This window comes from Sus scrofa, chromosome 15 (genome assembly GCF_000003025.6).
Source record: "Sus scrofa isolate TJ Tabasco breed Duroc chromosome 15, Sscrofa11.1, whole genome shotgun sequence".
Taxonomy (NCBI): domain Eukaryota; kingdom Metazoa; phylum Chordata; class Mammalia; order Artiodactyla; family Suidae; genus Sus; species Sus scrofa.
Genome location: NC_010457.5, coordinates 84873225 through 84892967, shown reverse-complemented (window position 1 = coordinate 84892967; position 19743 = coordinate 84873225). Strand labels below are relative to the sequence as shown.

At 39.1% G+C, this 19743-nt stretch overlaps 1 protein-coding gene across 4 annotated transcripts in view; it reads left to right on the top strand.

Moving 5' to 3' along the window:
* Positions 388–19743, top strand: part of SESTD1 (SEC14 and spectrin domain containing 1) — a 129658-nt gene continuing 110302 nt past the window's right edge. For 2 of the 4 annotated variants that reach the window (XM_021075320.1, XM_021075318.1), the window contains exon 1: positions 388–654. The gene's annotated coding sequence lies outside the window, so the exon portion shown is untranslated. Of the gene's footprint in view, positions 658–896; positions 1019–19743 lie in introns of those variants that run through there. The other 2 variants (XM_021075322.1, XM_003133513.5) reach the window with 2 other exon arrangements.

Below are 19743 nucleotides of genomic sequence, written 5' to 3'. Positions count from 1 at the left end.
GACCCATCTCCTGTCAAAGGAATTCTAACAAACCCAAGAAGACAATGTTAGAATTTTGAAAATCTTGGAGACCATATACTTGAACATACACATTTCGGTATGAGGACAGAGAAAACAAATGACTTGCAAGGCGTTCATTGGGGAGGAGGTTCTTCCTTAAGCCCAGGCTTTCTGACTCCAGGCCCAGTGCTCCTTCCGCTACCCCAGGCTGCCTGTGGGCTTGGGAGCTGGGAGCTCAGCGCGAAGGGAGGATCCCCCGGTCCGCCCGGGTGGGTCGGAAGCCCCTCCTCCCCCAGCCCCCAACCCCCAGCCCCCAGCCCCAGAGGGACTCCCCGCCCCTCCCCCTTCCCGCGCCGGGCGGGGTCGCTGCGCTGCCGCTACCCGAGCGCGCGCGTGGTAGCGCGGACGCGGGTCGGGACAAGGGTGCCGGGAGGTTGCCCGGCCGCCCGCGCCGCCGCCCCTTGACTGACGCACAGAGGGGCCGGGACACGATTTGCCGCGAGTGACTGGAGCTGCCGCCGCCACCACCGCCCGGTCCCGCTCCGCCCCCAGCCCGCCTTCCTCCCGCCTCGCCCTCCGCCTCCGCCCGCACCTCGCTCGCGTCCCCGCGTCCTCCCCACCGCCCCGGAGCCGCCGGCCGCCAGCGCCAGCCAGGTGAGTGTGGCCGCCGCGCGGCCCGGGGCGGCCCGGGCGGGAGGAGCGCGCAGGCCCTGTGGCCGAGAGGCGAGCGCGGGCGGGTGGAGGCGGCGGCGGCGGCGGCGGCGGGCCCGGCTTTCTTCCCCCGCGCGGGCCGAGCAACTGAGGGAGGGGCGCCCTCGCCCCGCCAACCCCGCTGCCCCCGGCGCAGTCCCAGCCGCCACCGCAGACAAAGCGCCTGATGTGGGAGCCCGCTGGCGGCCCCTGCCTCCGCGCCGCCTGCCGGGTGCGGCCGCGGCCCGCAGAGCCCCAGCGGCCCGCGTCTCCCCTCCCGGGCGCCCTTGTTCATTTTAGGGTGAAAGGGACCCGAATCGTGCAACAGGTACGGGCGTTAATGCTTATTTTCCGGCGGGTCTCGTCCACCTGGCGTGCGGGGACCAGATGTGGCGTCCAGCTCCGGGGCGAGTCCCCGCGTCCAGCGCCCGCGGCTGGCTCCTTTGTGTGGCCGCTGACCGGCCCTACCCGGCGGGTGGGGGACGCTGGCCCGAGGCCCCCGGGCTGCGCGGAGGCTCCTGGACGCCTCCCTCCGGCGTGGGGCTTGGCTTCCCCGTGGCCTGCGGGATATTAACATCCCTCCAGCCTTTGGAGGAGTCACAAAGGGAAGGGAGAGCCTGTTGGCAAGGATATCTGGCTGTGTGTTTATTTTTTATATGTGAGGTAGACTCATTTTGGAAGGGAATCGCAGTCTGGCCGGCTCTTGAGGGTTCCTGTGGCATTTCACCCTGGGATGCACGGTTTGTACTTGGCTGCTGCTGTGACTGCCCCCGTGGTCCTCTTGGTGCTTTGACATCTTTCTGTCTTAGACATCACCGGAGAAGTTGGAAGTGCTGTTGAGGGAGTAACTCGATAGCAGCTGTTTGACAGGTTGCTTCTTTCTTCACATTTTATCTGTGCCAACTGTACCCACCATGCAATGCAAACATAGGTTGGCAAACCCTCAAATTAAGATCACCACTCAAAAATACCCTCGTATTGGGAAATATTAACCCATATTGTTTTCTTTGGCTTGATGAACCTTATTTTCTCAGGTGTGAGTAACTTTTTTCTCCCCCAAAGGAAGAATACAAAATAAAGAACAATTTTATCTTTGTTTACATACCTTTGGTCACGCTGTTACCTAGCTGCTTTCATTGGTATGCTATTTTAGTATAACAATACTAAATGGAAGGAAAATATCTTCCTTTTGCTTTGAGCAATAAAATACTTATTTGTTCTAGAATCAGGAAGCTTTTATACATAATACTTTGTGTGGACTAAAGTTGATGACTCTCTCTACCCCATGACCAAATTCATGAAAAAAAAAAATCCCCAAAGGATTTAGAAAGCATTACACAACTCTATAGATTATTTTTATATCCCAAATACCAGGAAATCAATTTGTTGTATATTTATTCAAACAATCTAGACTAAATTAACCTTAAAAATTGGGCCTACTCTGTAAATTCCCAGCGTTAGGGAATGAATTGATTGCATTTACCAAACGTTTTAACCCCTGTGAATAATAATAGGAAGAAGCTGATGATGGACCTAGAAATTTGGCAGCATGAATGCAGAACATGGGAAGTGGTATATAGGGATTAATGGGCATATCTGAAAATGGAATATTCACCAATTTAAAAACAAAGACTACATTTCGACCTATTTTAAAAAAATGTACTCTGTAAAGACTCCTTGAAGCTCTTTCTACTCCCTAAAAACAAAAACAATATTAGGAAGGACTTTACTTTTGAAGAAATGAATAATAATACCAAATTAATATGTAGAAAGTTTCCCTGGCATAATAAGTAGTTTCATTTTGCTAAAAATACCACTCATCTGTGTAACATCTAACTTCAAAGAGCTTTGATAGCTGTTAAAAAGCAGCAGGAACAACATCCTGAAAAAAGTAGCATATGTACTATTAAAAAGTAGCAGAAACTTAAATTTCAACAGTGGTTTTCTTTTATTGAAATATCTCATACTATAGAATGAGTAGTACCCTTTTAACATACATTTCAGTTATTTTAATATATTCACGGGGTAGTGCAAACGTCATCATTAATTCAAAGAACATTTTCAACATCCTGAAAGGAAACCCTCATACCCATCAGCTGTCACTTCCATTCCCCTTCATCCACACTTGGCAGCCACCAGTGTGCTTCTTTCTTTATGGATTTGCTGATTCTGGACATTTCATGTAAATGGAATCATGCAATATGTGGCCTCTTGTGTCTTTCACTGCTCATGTTTTTGAGGTTCACCCATATAATAATGCCTGTATCAAAATATTTCATTCCTTTTTATGGCTGAATATTATTCCACAGTATGGATAAGCCACATTTTGTTTATCCATTCATCAGTTGATGGACATTTGGATTGTTCCCACTTCTTGGCTATTATGAGTAATGCTGCTATGAATGTTTATGAGTTTTTTTGTGAACATAAGTTTTCAGTTTTCTTGGGTGTATGCTTAGACATGGAATTGTTGGGTCATAAGGTAACTGTAAATCTTTGAGAAACTGCAAGACTATTTTCCATAGCTACTTCTTCATTTTACATTCCTATCATCAATGTATGAGTGTTGAATTTTCTCCAACATTTGTTAGTGTTGTCTTTTTGATGACAGCCATTCTTGTGGGTGTGAAGTTGTATCTTCTGGTTTTCATTTGCATTTCCCTAATGGCTAATGAAGTTGAACATCTTTATGTTCTTTTTGTTTGTTAATTTTCCCTTTTTGCTTTTTAGGGCCGCACCCGAGGCATGTGGTGGTTCCAAGGCTAGGGGTCAAATAGGAGCTGTAGGTACTGCCCTACACCACAGCCATAACAATGCTGGATCCTTAACCTACTGAATGAGGCCAAGGATTAAACCGGAAACCTCATGGTTACTAGTTGGATTTGTCTCCACTGCACCACAGTGGTAACTCCCATCTTTAGGTTCTTACTGGCCATTTACATATCTTTGGAAAAATGTCTGTTTAATTTATAGTCGTTTCTAAGTTTATGTTTTCACATGTGTTTTCCCATTTAGTCATTAAAATACTCCTGTAAAATAGGTTTATTTCTTTTTTTCTGCCAGGAAACTAAGGTTCAAAGAGATTAAATAATTGGCTCATTTTTTAACCTCATGAAGTTAAGAGTCAAGGTCTGAATGTAAACTCAGGTCTTCTGACTGCTTCCTGCATTCTTCCCACTTTATGAGGCACACAGAAATTAAATTGTGCTTGGCCAATCATTGACAGAGTGGGGGGGAGGATAAATAAATCAAACCAAACAACAACAAAAAGCAGGTGTTGTGGCCATACTGCCTCATATGTACCAGATTTTGTTATGCTTTTTCAAATAAATTGATTTCTCCTATCCTAATAAGGTAGATATGATTTCCATATTTTCTTTGGTAAAAGCTTCTTAGGAGCATAGCTAATCCTAGAATCCACTGTTAACTGAGACATTGTGCTTTCTGGTCCCCTGGAGCTTCCATGTTCCCTGTTTCCCTACTAATTTATTCCCTTTAACTGTAGAGTAATTGAACAATTTCACAGTTTTCATAAACATTAAGATATTTCTAGGTTACATTGAAATTAACTTTTAGTTTTGAACAGGGCAGTTTGCCAGTTTCACTTTGAAGTGCAGGATTACTAAGGTATATATATATTTCAGTTTTTATGCCCTGCTTACTCTGTACTAGACCTAGCAGGTATGTGAAATCCTTAGCTCCCTAGAGGGTTGGTAGAGGTCATATGTTATTTATTCATCTTCGTGTGTCCATTGTCCAGCATTGTGCCCAGACATACATCAGGGTAACAGGGATTCTAAGCCTTGTTGAGTAAATGAATGAATACAAATGCATTTCTTTTTTTATTGCAAAGCAAAAACACCCCCCAAAAAAACAAAACCCAATAAAAATTGTCTGGTACTCTTAGAATAAAGGTAGTACAAACTCTTGATGAAGTATTTCTTATCCGTGATATATGACCTGAAAAATAATAAGAGATAGAAACTAGAAATTGACTTAAAGTTAACACTGTATCTTATGGAAGGAAGTAACTGTTGTTTCATTTTAGGCTTAAAAAAATAAGCTGTTAAGTACCTGGTAACTGGCATAAGTGCTTATTTAGCTTAGTAGCCACACATAGGAGTTATACCCTGAGTATTTGTTAAATAAGTGAATTCCCAGTGAGAGAATAAAAGAATTAGTTTTTGCTATAATAGGTAGAGGAGAAACAGCAAATGAGTATTAGGCCTGCTTTTCATGTGTATATTTTAATTGGCAAATATGATCCATATTATAAAAATTCAAATAAAACAGGGGAATGTAGAGTAAAAGCCCAAAATCTACTTTACTGTTTGTCCCTTTCTCTTCCCTCATCCCTAAGACCACTCTTGTCCCAGGTAATCTTGTTAACAGTTTGGGGTTTCTATTTCCAAACCTGTATCTTTGCATTTATGTGTATGTATGTACAAATACACATTTACATATGCAACCATACTTAGTACATACATGTGTATTCACAGTGGTTTTTCTTAAACAGGATCATATTACACATATTCCTTTGTTTTTCACTTAGGTCTGTTAGGGCTTTTGCATCTGTCATCCCAAAGGATAAACATAACATTTATGTTTGCACTATTAGTTTGCTGTTCTTGACTTGCTTTGGTAGTCATGTTAAGCTAGCCTCTAAGAATGAATTGAAAAACTCTCCTTTTCTCCTCTGTGCTCTGGAAAAGTTGAAACTGCCTGCCCTGTAAATATTTATTGGCAATCACCTGACAGCCTTTCAGGGAGCGAAGAGATCTGGACAACCTTTCTGATTTTTCTTGTTTCTGTTCTGTCAAGTTTTGACCCTTATTTTTCTTTAAAATTTTTGTTGAAGTAGTCCTTCCCACACATAATTCCCCTTCCCCGAGCTCTGCTGAGTAAGTTGACAAAAGCAAATGATGAAATGAATCAATGGATGAAAGAGCAAATGCACTTTTCTCTTAGGTCCAAGGGAAAATCCTGCTCTTAACTGGTTATATGACCTTAGACATGTTACTTCCCCTCTTCAAACTTCTTTTTTCTTGTCTGTAAAGTAGTAGTTATCTCTACATCACAGCCATCTTCAAAGTATTAACTGAGATGTGAGCTAATATATTAAAAAAACCTCTGTAGTTGCATCTAATACAAATGAAAAAAATGTATAATACTAACCAGTAATATGCTATACAAATGTAAATTTGTCACCATAGTTATTGTAAATTGTTTTAGCCTAACAACAAATTTAAGGAGACAGGATGGTGAAGCTACCGACAATTTCTACTAATCAATTGAAAGGACTTATAAAAGTTGCTAGGCCACTTAGAATTTAATTTTGGTAGACAGTGATTTCTCAATCCTTGTATGCTTGTGAGGCAGGATAGTAGGGTAAAGTAGTAACAGACCTGAATTAATTTTGCATTATCACTTATTGGCCTTGTGGTTTGGGACAAGTTAATTTCTCTCAGTAAAATGGGATAAATACACCTACTTTATGGGGTAGTTATGAGGAAAGAGGTTAATATAGTGCCTGGCATCTAATAGGAGTTCAAATTGTTTTTTTTTTTTTTTTTCCCCTTTGCATGTAATGAGTGTCCAATGAGTGATGAACATGAGGTGTTGGGTTTTGCTATTTTAAGACTGCTTGATGTAGTGGAAAGAACCTTAGTCTCCCTAAGTTAGAGTTTTAGTGTACGTCCTATACTCAACCAAGGTCCTATACTCTTACCTTGGACACCTGCTAAGCTCCTTCTGTTTCCTTACTATAACAAAAGAGCAAGAGAACTGACATTTATTGAGGACCTGTTTTACATGCAACTTACTAGGCAGTTTACAGCTCTTACCTTGTTTAATCCTCTCAGTAGTTAGAAATGGTGGTCATTTCTGTTTTATAGATGAAGAAATAAAAGTGCAGGAATTAGATTTTCTGAGGTCCATTTGATGGCCCCCACTCCCAGTCCTGCCTGTGTTCTTGTACTCATTGCAGCTGTCCTTTCCTGGGTGGTAGGGTGTGCCCCTGTGTACAAGGGAATACCAAATGAGAAGCATACTGCGAACTGAAACACTAAGTGTATTAGAAAACTAAACCAGTATAGGACGAGACTACTTATTTATTAATGATTTCCATTAATAAAATACAAACAGAATTGTTAATGTGTCCTAATGCTTTTGCTTAAGAGTAGTAATTTTAAGTTTTTTAATAGTTGTGTAGCTCATAATTGCTCTACCTAAATAATTTATTAGTTAGTTTATAATAATTCACTCGTTTCCAACTTTATCAGGTAAAGGAGAGGGGGCAGGGAGGGATTATAAAGGGAATGATAAGCTTGTTTGACAGTGCTACGTGTGTATGGATTTATGTATGTATGTATGGGAGAGCTGGGAAGTACAATTCTCTGGTAGTTTGGCATTTATAGAAGCTACAGATTCTTGGAAAGAAGTAGGAAAAATCTGCATTATAATTCATTGTCTGCTAGAGGACCTGCAAAGTCGTTTAAAAAATGAACCTGCCTTTGTCAGCTGGTTTGTAAAGAGCTATTGATTATATTCTTGAAAGAGAGTAATATTGTCTTTCCTTTTGTAGAGGTTGCCAAAGGTTTTGCTATGGGTTTCGTTTTATTTGATCAGATTCAGTGATATTGATTTGGCATTTCTGCAAGCCTTGTGCAAAGGATATGCAAAACAAAAGATGCTGTTGGGACATCAATTAAATTATGATTCAGTAATGGTACAGAAGGTTTAGAGATTGTTGAGGCTTCAGGTATCATTTTTATTCTATTCAGTAGTAATTTCTATGTTTAGGTTAGAGAATTTTTATCAGAGTAGGCTTGCATTGCTCTTGGTAGATTTTCACTAATACTGAATGCTATTTTGCAGATACAAAGCATTGTGAGCTATGTAAGAGTTATATGGAACATGGTTCTTGTCTTCAAAGAGTTTATATTTAGTAAGGGAGGCAGTGAAGGAGGAAACTAAGTAAAAGGACAGAGAGTTCTTAAAGCTTTTTTCTCCTCTTTGTTAAATCACTTTTGCTGCTTTGGGCTTTAGTAAGACACCATAGGTTCTCCTGATGGATATTATCAGAAACAGCTCATCTTATACATCTTGTTCATTCTATAGTGTTCTCTTCGCTTTGTATTAAAATTACTGTTTGGTCTAAGTACCAAGTATAATTCCTCTTCTGAATTCTTTTCTGTTTATCTCCTGGACTGTGGACTGATATTTCCTTTTTGTCATGGCTACTATAAAGTCAGAATTGGATTTGTGGCTTAACCCAGAGCAGGCATATAGGTTTTATGCTGTATATTTTTTCAGCTGTTTTCTTGGCATCATTTGTCGTGTTTTCTTTGTTCTTTTGCTGTCATTTTAAATCTGTTAACTTTTTATAGTTCATGTATTCTTGTAAGTCTTATTAATCCTTTTCAGAACAAAATAGGGGTATATGTAAATAAATCCATATGAAAGTTGTGGAGGAACATATCAAGGCAGGTGGATTAATATAGTGAAGACTAGAATGGCAAGGAGGTTTTATTTCATGGGCCAGCTTTGATTGATAGTGATGGCTGCATGGAGCACTGCATGAAGAAGTAGTTGGAGGTGGTGTGTGCATTTAGTGGGAAGGCCTGTTGTGATCATTGAGCATTGTTGTTTTCGTGGGAGTCAGAGTAGCGATGGCATGAGGGCCTGTATTTGCCATCCCTGTTACAGACAAAATATACAGGATGCCGAATAGGGCAGTGAATTGGTGGCTTTTAAGTTAAGTGCTAGATTTTGCTGGAAGGGATGCAGATTTGGGGAATAAGCTGACTTGTTGGGGTTGGCAGTCAGATTGGTTTGGCTAGAATAAAATGTCTGCAGTGCATATAGGAGAAATGAGGTTGTTGGGAAAAGTGAGGAAGAGGATGTGGGAAGCTGTGACTGATAGTTGGAGGAGATTGGATTTTTTTTTTTTTAACATCCTACAATTCTCTCTAATTAATCCCCTGTGTTATTTCCAGGGTTTTGGCTTAGTCCAGGTCCTTGTCGTACTTTTAATTTTAAAAATTAATTAAGTAGTACATTCATGTTTCAAAATTGAAAAAGTACAAGAGGACACAAAAGTCTTTTATTTCTGTTCCTCGGCTACTGAGTTCTCCTCTACAAAGTCAACCAGTGTTAATCAGATTCTTATATATCCTTCCATAAATATTTTATGTATACATATGTACTTTCGTATCCATTTTAGATGATATTACTATACCTATGCATATACTGCATCTTCCATATATGCACACTATTCTTTACAGCTTTCACTTCTTGGAGATTTTTTTTTTCATATAAATGCATAAAGAGCTTTCTTCCTTCTATTTTTAAAAATTATTTGCTTTGGAGTAACTTTAGATTTATAGAAATATTGCAAAAATAGTACAAAAAGTTCCCATATACACCTCACCCAGTTTCATTTCCTCCAGTGGTATCATCTTATTGTGGTACATATGTCAAAACTAAGAAATCAGCACTGGTACATTGCTGTTAACTCCAGAGTTTATTTGGATATCACCAGTTTTTCAATTAATGTTCCCTTTCTGTTCCATGATTTCATGCTGAATACCATAATTGCATTTAGTTTTCATCTTTCCTTAGTTTCCTCTGATACTTTCTCAAGGTTTTTTGTGACCTTGACAGTTTTGAGGAGTACTAGCCTGTAGACCATCTCTTAGCTTGGTTTTGTCTGATGTTTTTCTCATAATTAGAATGGGCTATGGATTTGCGGAGATGATGCATAAAGTTGCGTTGTCTTTCTCATGTCATGAGGAGGAATACTGCCAGATGTTTACAAGACATTACTGCTGATGTTTAACTTAGATCCCTTGGTTAAGGTAGTGTTCGCCAGGTTTCTCCACTGTAAAATTGCTATTTTTCCCTTTCTGCACTTTATTTTTAGAGGTGAGTCACTAAGTTTAGCCTACTATCAAAGTGGGAGGGGGATTAAAGGAGATTTCTTTTTAGATGGATGTATCATATATTTTAGTCAACTGTTCTATTGATATATATTTAAGTGGTTTAATATATCATAATTAAGAGAATAGGCTCTGGAACCATGCTACTTGCATTCAGATTGTGACTCACACCACCTATGTGGTCTTGGGCTAATTTTACTTGGCTTCTTAATGTCTCCATCTGTACAATACGGATTGGAGTAGCACCTGCCTCACGGGTTTGTTGGGAAGATGGAATGAGCAAATGTATGAAATGCTTGGAATAGTATTTGGAACTATATTAAATGCTAGATAAGTGTTTGATATTATTATTATTGGCCTTAAAATAATGTGGCAGTGAATAACTTTATTTCAACGCAATGGTGGGGGATAAATTCCTTGGTAATGTCGGAGATAAATTCCTAGAAATGGGTACTTGTATTTTTAGTTTTGGTAGATATTGACAAATTTCCCTCTGTAGAGATTGTACCATTTTGCATATCCACCAGGGATATATGAGAGCATCTGTGTTTCTGTGGTCCTTTTACCAGATTATTTGATCTTTGCCCATCCACTGATGCAGATCTTGTTTTGTGTGTGTGTGTGTATGTGTTTGGCTGCAGTGTGCAGTGGCTTGATATGGGATCTCAGTTCCCAAACCGTGGATTGAACCTGGGCTACAGAGGTGAAATCACTGACTCCTAACCATTAGACCACCAGGGAACTCCCAGTGCACATATCTTTTATTATGAATTCATTGGAGCATTTTTTCATTGAGCCATTTGAATTTAGATCTTTATGCTGCTTGTAGTGATGTAATTTGTGCTTAATCAGCTGGGAAGTGGTAAAAAATGTTTTTTTTGGGGAAATAATTATTTGGACCTGGGAATGACTAGAAGTAGTACTATTGGCGCAAGATGGACAATCTGTGAAGTGAGACACCAAGTTCCTGGCCTGTCTTCTGGTGTGACAGCATGGTGTCTTGGTAACTGTTAAGTTTTAGGAGCAATCACCATCTTACATTTGTAGCCAACAATGAATCAAGCCACAGGGGTGGAAGTTGGGAGGAAAGGCTGCAGTTGTGTTAAAGTTAAAACTGAAAGTTAATCTGGCACATCTTTTATAATATTCATGTTTATTATGTTGCACAACTAGGCGGAAATTAAAACATATATAATTGCAATTAGCCTTAACATCCAGTTTTAGGAGCTTTTCTTTCTCAGTCCATTCTCCAGTATGTACAATCATTGCCAGTTTTAGTTGTTTTTTTGATATCATGTATTGTGTACTATTTAATTGTTATCATTAAAGCGCTTCCTCCCCGACCCCCACTACAGCCACACTGTGCAAAATGGAAGTGTTGAATCTGACTTACATCAGCTGGATGGTTCTTGCTCTTTTCTTTAGTTTGAGTTTCATGTCTGGGAGTCCCTGAGCCCAGCCGAGCCACTCTTGTATTATACACCCTTACCTTCCAGAAATTCAGTTTCCTTGCCTCTCACACATTGAGCCTGCAAGAACTCTGGGGCATGATAACTGATTGCTGGGAGTTGGAGGGCAGGAGAAAAATGACTGCCATTCTTAAAGAAGGAGAGGGATATCAAACAGCAGAATGAAGTAGTATAGACCTTGAAAGTGGAGTCTGGGTCCTTGGAATTTGAGATTCTCGGCTCCGAAATAATTAAAATTAATAGAGTGAACAGGTCAGAGGAGAGCTCAAATAACTTATTAACTCTTTGACGCAGTTCCCCTAGGCATATTTTCCTAGTGGACTCAGCAAAATTAAAACAAACGAATCTCCTACTCTCTGTCTAGGTCAACCAGCAGGTGAACATCTCTCCTAGCTGCCTTAAACTGCAGATAAGTCTGTTGAAAGACTGAATTCAGTCCTTGTTTTGCCATTTTGAATGGGGAAGCTGGAAGGTGATGGCCTCCTGGGGACGGGAGGTGTGAAGGATACCCTGGAGGTAATAGAGATCTTAGAGGGCAGGAGAAAGGGATGCTTAGAGGCAGCTGAGAAGACAAACACAGATTTACAAGTTTCACCAGGTCCTGGATTGTATTTACTCACAGACAAATAAAAGCTCTATTTCACATATTTCCTCCTTGTAGGACAGACAGTTAACCTGATATACATCTTGAGTTGTGGTGAAATGTAAGCTGTTACTGCTATTTTGAACTTAGAATTTGTATCCAATTTACTTCCCAAATACCTAAGAATTCTTAAGATCAGAATAGAAAGTGATGCTTTAGGGCATCTGAAACAGGTGACAGCACTTGCACTGTGGTTTAATTCTCTTAAACATGCAATTTCTGTTACAGTGCCATTTGATTAACTTGCTTTTGCACATTGTGACAATATTTAAACCTATCAGTTACTTATACCTTAGTATGACTCATTTAAGCAGATATTATTGCTTTTTTCATTAATACTTGACTGAGATCAGATACTAAGGAAGTAAGAATGTTGGTAGAAGAGGAGAAGTAATTTTATAACTTAAATCTTTTGTGCAAGATCATGCCGAGCATTGTGGTTGTTGATTTTAAGTGACATTTAAGAATTGAGTGCAGCCTGGTGAAGTAGAGCACAGTGTTGGAGCCAGAATAAGTCTGGATCAGTGCAGAGCCTGGCCCCCCTTGATCATGGCACATATGGTAATTAATATCTCCCCATCCACCCCCACTTGATTGTTGTTATCTGATTTATTTTAGAGCACATCATTCAAATATTAGAAAGTGAAAAAAGGTTTCAGTGACATTTCCCACCTAACTGTAGCAAGACATAAAAGAGTTCCCTTTTGTAGCCACATCTACTTCTTCCCACCTATTCCCTTTCTCCTTAACACCTGGCAATCATGAATTCTTTCTCCATTTCTATAATTTTATCATTTTAAGAGTGCTTTATAAATGGTATCTGCAATATATAACCTTTGGGTGTTGATTCTTTGTTGTCTGGTGTAATTCTCTGGATATTCATTTAAGTTATTCCATATTTAAGTAGTTCCTTTTTAATTGCTGAGTGTGTATGTACCATATTTCACAGTGTGTCTGTACCAGTTTCACAGTGTGTTTGTACCATAGTTTGTTTAAGCATTCACCCATTGAAGGACATCTGTGCTTCTAGTTACTGGCTATTATGATGAAAGCTGCTATAAACATTTGTGTATAGGTTTTTTCGTGAATGTAAGTCTTCATTTTTCTGGGAAAAATGATTTGGAATATACTTTCTAGGTCATATGATAGGTGCATGTTTACTTTTTAAAAGAAATTGCCAAAATGTTTTCCAGAAAGTCAGTACTATTTTACATTCCCAATAGAGTGTAGGAACATTATGAGCTGAATTTTGTCTCTTTCCCTAACCCCCAAATTCATATGTTGAAACCCTAGCTCCAAAAATATGTCACTGTGCAATTGTATTAGGAGAAGGGGCCTTTAAAGAGTTGATTAAGAGGCCTTTAGAGTAGGCCCTAATCCAGTTTGACTGATGTCTCAATAAGAAAGAGAAGTTTGGACATACATCCTTGAGGGATGTGCACACACAGAGGAAAGACCATATGAGGATGTAGTGGGAAGTCAGCCATCTGCATACCAAAGAAAGGGGCCTTGGAAGAAATCAAACAAGCCGATACCTTGATCTTGGACTTTCAGCCTCCAGAGCTGTGAGAAAATAAATTTCTGTTCTTTAAGCCACCCAGTCTGTGTTACTTTATTATGGTAGCCCTAGCAGACTAATACAGTGAGTGATCTAATTTTTTTTGTATCCTTGGAAACTTTTTTTTTTTTTTTGCTTTTTAATTTTAGCCATTCTGATAGGTACGTAGTAATGTTTCATTGTGGTTTTTGTTTACATTTTCCTGGTGGCGAATGATATTAAACATCTTTTTTTTTTTAGGGCTGCACCTGTAGCATATGGAGGTTCCCAGGCTAGGGGTCGAATCCAAGCTGTAGCTGCTGGCCTACACCACAGCCACAGCAACGCGGGATCCAAGCTGCGTCTATGGCCTGCATCACAGCTCACAGCAAAGCTGGGTCCTTAACCCACTGAGCAAGGGCAGGGATCAAATCCACGTCCTCATGGTCCTAGTTGGGTTCGTTAACCACTGAGCCAAGACGGGAACTCCTAAACATCTTTTCATGTACTTATTTGTCATCTGTATGTCCTCTTTGGTGAAAATGTCTATTCATGTTTTTTGCCCGTTTTCTGTTTGGATTGTTTGTTGTATTTTCATTCATTCATTCATTCTTTTCATCATCATTATTATTTTAAGTATAGTTGATTTAGAATGTTGTGCCAATTTCTCACATTCAGCAAAGTGACTCGGTGATGTATATACGTATATGTATGTATCCTTTTGTATTATTTTCCATCATGGTGTTGTTTTCCTGTTGAATTTCAGGCATTCTTTCACGTATTTTAGGTACTAATTCTTTGTGGTTTGCAAATATTTTTTTCCCACGATGTATTTTGTCTTTTCATTCTCAACATAGTCTTTGACAGAACAAAAGTTTTAAATTTTGATGATTTCAGTTTTTCAGTTTTTCCTTTTATGGCTTTGCTTTTGGTGTCAAGTCTAGCCTAAATTTAGATCCTTAAAATTGACTCCTAAAGTTTTAGAAAACTTTTTTCTAAAAGTCTTAGAGTTTTGTGCATAGATTTATGTCCATGATCCATTTTGAATTTTTATATAAGGTGTGATCAAGATTCATTATTTTTGCTGCTCATATCCATTGTTTCAGCACCATTTGTCGGAAAGGCAATCTTTCTGCATCAAGTTGTTTTCGAACCTTTATTAAAAACAGTTGGGCATGTTCGTATTGTATTTACAGGTTCTCAGTTCTGTTCAGCTGATTTATGTGTTTATCTCTCTGCCAGGGTCACAGTGTTGATTGCTATAGATGTTTAAGTCTTGAAATCTGGTAGACTGAATCCTATTGTTTTACTCTTTTCTAAAATTATTTTAGTTCTTTTAATTCCTTTACCTTTCTATATGAATCTTAGAATAATCTTCTCTAAATTTACAAAGAATCTTGATAGAAGGAATTTTGTTAGAAATTGCACGAAACTCATGTATCAGTTTGGGGAGAATTGATATCTTTACTGAGTCTTGCAATCCATGAACATGGTATGTCTCTCCATGTTTTACAGATGTTTTTAAATTCCTTTTATCAGGACTCAGGTTCGATCCCTGGCCTCGTCCAATGGGTTGAGGATCCGGCATTGCTGTGAGCTGTAGTGTAAGTCACAGATGTGGCTCAAATCTAGTATGGCTGTGGCTATGGTGTAGGCTGGCAGCTGTAGCTCCAATTTGACACCTAGTCTGGGAGCTTCCATATGCTGTGGGTGCAGCCCTAAAAAAGACAAAAAGAAAAACATCTCTCATCAGCACTTTGTATTTCCAGCATGGAAGTATTACACATGCTTTGTTAGATTTACACCTAAGTATTCCATTTTTTGAGTGGTTGTAAGTGGTATTGTTTTTCAGTGTTAGTATGTTAATTGCTAGTATATAGAAATACAGTTGTTTTTTATATGTTAATCTTGTATTCTATAATCTTGCTGAGCTCATTTATTCTAGGAATTTTTGATAGATTCCTTGGGATTTCCTATATAGAAGTTATCTGCAAAGAGGGGCAGTCTTATTTCTTCCTTTTTGATATGTTTGCCTTTTCTTTTTCTTGTCTAACTGAACTGATTAGACTTTCTTAGTGTGATGTTGAATAAGATTGGTGAGACCAGACATACTTACCTTTTTCTTTATTTTAGGGAAGATCATTCAGTTTTTCACCGTTAAGTATGTTAGCTATTAAGTTTTCTTGTACATGCTCTTTATCGAGTTGAGTGTGTTCCCTTCTATTCATAGTTCTTAAAGAGTTCTCATGTATGGGTTTTGAGTTTTTTCAGTTGTGGGTTTTTTTGCAATAATAGGATTATATGATTTTTCTCCTTTATCCTGGTAGTATGGTAGATTACACTGAATGATTTTTGAATATCGAACTTGCTTTGCATCCCTGGAATAAATCCTACCTGATTATCGTCTTTTTCTATATTGCTGAATATTATTTGCTACTATTTATTTTATTTTATTTTTATTATTATTATTTTGCTTTTTAGGCCCACACCCACGGCATATAAAAGTTCCCAGGCTAGGAGTCAAATTGGAACTGTAGCTGCCAGCCTACACCGTAGCCACAGCAACGTCAGATCCAAGATCCAAGCCGTATCTGCCACAACACCGGATTCTTTTTTTTTTTTTTTTTTGTCTTTTTGCCATTTCTTGGGCCGCTCCCGCGGCATATGGAGTTTCCCAGGCTAGGGGTCTAATCGGAGCTGTAGCTGCCAGCCTATGCCAGAGCCACAGCAATGCAGGATCTGAGCCGCATCTGCAACCTACACCACAGCTCACTGCAACGCCGGATCGTTAACCCACTGAGCAAGGGCAGGGGTCGAACCTGCAACCTCATGGTCCCTAGTCGGATTCGTTAACCACTGCGCCACGACGGGAACTCTTTTTTTTTTTGCAACGCCGGATTCTTAACCCATTGAGTGAGGCCAGTGATTGAACCCGCAACCTCATGTTTGCTAGTCGGATTTGTTTCTGCTGAGTCATGACAGGAACTCCAATTTGCTACAGTTTCCTTAAGGATTTTATGTTTATATCCATTTCTTTCTTTGCTCTTGGTAGTAATACTAGCTTCAGAAAATAAATTGGGAAGTGCACTCTCCTTTTATGTTTTCTTGAGTAGATTGTATAGAATGAATATTAGTTCCTCCCTAACCATTTGGTAGATTTCTCCAGTGAAAACTCTCTGGGCTCAGAGGTTTTTGTTTGTTTGTTTGCCTTATGAATTATAAATGTATTTTCCTTGAAAACCTTTGAGTAACTATTCATATTATCTGTTTCATATTAGAGTTGTGGTAATTTGTATTTTTTGAGGAAGTGGCCCATTTAGTCTGAGTGGTCAGATTCAAGTGTGTAGAGGTGTTCCTTTCAGTACTAATTTAGCTGCGTCCCACATTTTTTGGTATTTTGTGTTTTTATTTTGATTCATTTCAATGTATTTTTAAAAAATTTACCTTGTGATTTCCTGTTTGATCTCATAGGTTATTTAGAAATGCGTTACCTAGGTTTTTTTGTTTTTTGGTTTTTGTTTTTTGCTATGTAGGTCCACACCTGCAGCATATGGAAGTTCCCAGACTAGGGATCACATCGGAGCTACAGCTGCCAGCCTACACCACAGCCAGAGCAATGGGGGATCCAAGCTGCATCTGTGACCTGCACCACAGCTCACAACAAGGCCAAATCCTTGAGCGAGGACAGGGATCAAATCTGCATCCTCATGGATTCTGTTAGATTCGTTTCCACTGAGCCATGTTGGGAACTCGCCCTTTTTTCTTTCCATTATCGATTTCTTATTTGGTTTTCACTGTGGTCAGAGAAGATATTCTGTGTGATTTTAGTTATTTTTAATTTGTCAAGGTGTGCTTTACGGCCCAGGGTCTATCTTAGGATGGTCTGTTTTAGTATACATTCCATGATATTTGGAAAGAAATATGTTTTCTGATGTTGTTTGGGGGAGTGTTCTGTAAATGTTGACTGCGTCCTGTTGGTTTATAGTGTCGAGTTCTATACTTTTGCTGATTTCAGTCTAGTTGTTTTATCAGTTGTTGAGAGAAGTCAGCAACTACGAATATGGAATGGTCTGTCTTTTAAGTTTTTGCTTCATATATTTCTCATTTCTGTCATTCGGTACCCATACATTTAAGAGTGCTGTATCTTCTTGATGAATTGACCCTTTTATCATTTTGTAATATACCTCTCTGTCTCTGATAATCTTCTTTGTTCTAAAGTCTGTTTTATCTAGTACTACTATAGCCACTCCTGCTTTCCTTTGGCTAATGTTTATGTTACTTATTTTTTTTTTTTCTGTCTTTTTATTTTCACCCTGCACTTACAGTTAAATTTGAAGTGATTTTCTTATAGACATCATATAGTTAGGTTGTGTTTTTTAATCCACTCTGCTAAAATATCTAAATGTGTTTAGGCTTCTATATTTAACTCAGTTTTAGATGTATTAGGGCTTAAATGGGCCATTTTATATTTTTTGTCTTATGTTTATCTCTCTGTTTCCTTTCTCTGTTCTCTACTCTTCCTTTGGGTTATTTGAGCATATTTTAGAATTCCATATCGATGTTATCTGTTGTGTTTTGGGTGTATCTTTTTATATATTGGTTTTGATGTTTTCTTGTAGGTATTATACATACGTAAGTCTGTTGTCGTCATTTTGCCAGTTTGAGTGAAGTGTGGAAACCTCATTTTCCTTTACATCCCTGTACCCTCCCCTGTTGACAGTTGCTTTAAAATATTTGTTGTATATACATTTAAAACCACATCTGGCAGTTACAACTTTTCCTTCAACTGTCAAACATAATTTAGAAAACTCAGGAGGAAAACACATTATATTTACCCATATTTTTGCTTACTGTTTTCTTTTTTCTTTTCTGATACTTGGAAATTCCTGTTATTATTTTCTTTCTGTTTAGAGAACGTATTTTAGTTATTTTAGGGTTACTTTGTGGGGGATGAGTTGGCTTAGTTTTTTTTCATCTGAAAAGGTCTTGATTTCCTTCCTCATAACTAAACGATGTTTTTGCTAAGCATAGCACTTGAGTAATATTGGGTCTCTTCTTTTTGGCCCACATGGTTTCTGATGAAAAATCATTGTCATTTAAGTTGTTTTTCCCTTATGGGTAAGGTTTTGTTTTTACCTGAATCCTTTCTTTGTCCCTAGTTTTCAGAAGTTAAATTGTGATGTAACTTGGCATATTATTTCTCTGGGTTTATCCAGTTTAGAGTTCACTCAGTTTCTTGAACCTGTAGGTTTATGTCTCTTGCCATATTTTTGCAAGTACCTTTTCAGTTCCCCCCCTCTCCTTTTCTCCTTTACTTCTGGGACTCCAGTGACGTAAATATTAGATCTCTTGTTGTAGTCCTATAGGTTCCTGAGGATCCCTTCACTTGTTTTTAGTTTGTTTTCTTCCTGTCATTAAGATTGGGTAATTCCTACTCTCTCTCTTCTAGTCCACTGATTCTTTTCTCTTCCCTCCATTCTGCTTTGAATCCATCAACTGAGCTTTTTTTATTCAGTTATATTATTTTCAGTTCTAAAATTTCCACTTGGTCCTTCTTTATATCTTCTACTTTTTGCTGAGATTTTCTGTTTATTCATTGATGCTTTCTATTTTTTCTTTTGTTCTGAGCAAATGGCTGCTTTAAAATCCTTATCAGATTATTCTGATGGCTTTCCATGTGGTCTCCACTGACACATAGCAAGGATTGGGGGGCTACTAGCATGTGAGGTCTCATTATCAGATGAAAGTCTGGATACCTCCTTGGCCTTCTATGACACCACCCTGTTGTGTGTGCCTCATTATATACTTGTGAGGGTGGGCGTCTAGGCTACCCATTCAGCTTTTGCTGGCGTGAGAAGGGGTGGGGTCATGGTTTTTTGTGTGGTGTTTTACTAGAGTAGCACTGTTATTGCTTAAAATTTTCTGCCTTGCTAGACTGTCTCTTCCTGGTCTTTTGGCTAAAGAGAGAACGCTTTCCTTGGGGCTTTTTTTTTTTTTTTTCTTTACCTGTTGGTGTTTCCAGGTTGCCAGCTTTTCAGCTGCAAGTGAAGCAAAAAGAAAACCCAGGGAACTCACTGAGTTGTTCCTCAGGACCTGAGATTCCTAGGCAGTCTGCCACCTTTTCCCACCTTTCACAGACTTCTTATGTTTGTTTTATCTGTATGGCTTTCAGTTACACTTAGTGGGAAGAAGAGGGTAAAGTACAGTTATTCCATCTTCTTGGAAGTAGACGGTCCTGTCATTCCTTTTGAAAAGCTTCCAGTGGCTCTCCATTGCCTGTAGAGGAATATCTAAATTTCTCTGTCATTCAGAGACCTTCCTGATGTATACACAATCTTAGCTTTTCTTCCCATTTCCAACTACTACTATTTGTCCCCCTCACACAGGTATACTGCATTTTTCCCTCTGTTATAAAAAGATTCTGCACTTCTGCTGCTTGTATACCATGACCTTGACCAGTTTGTT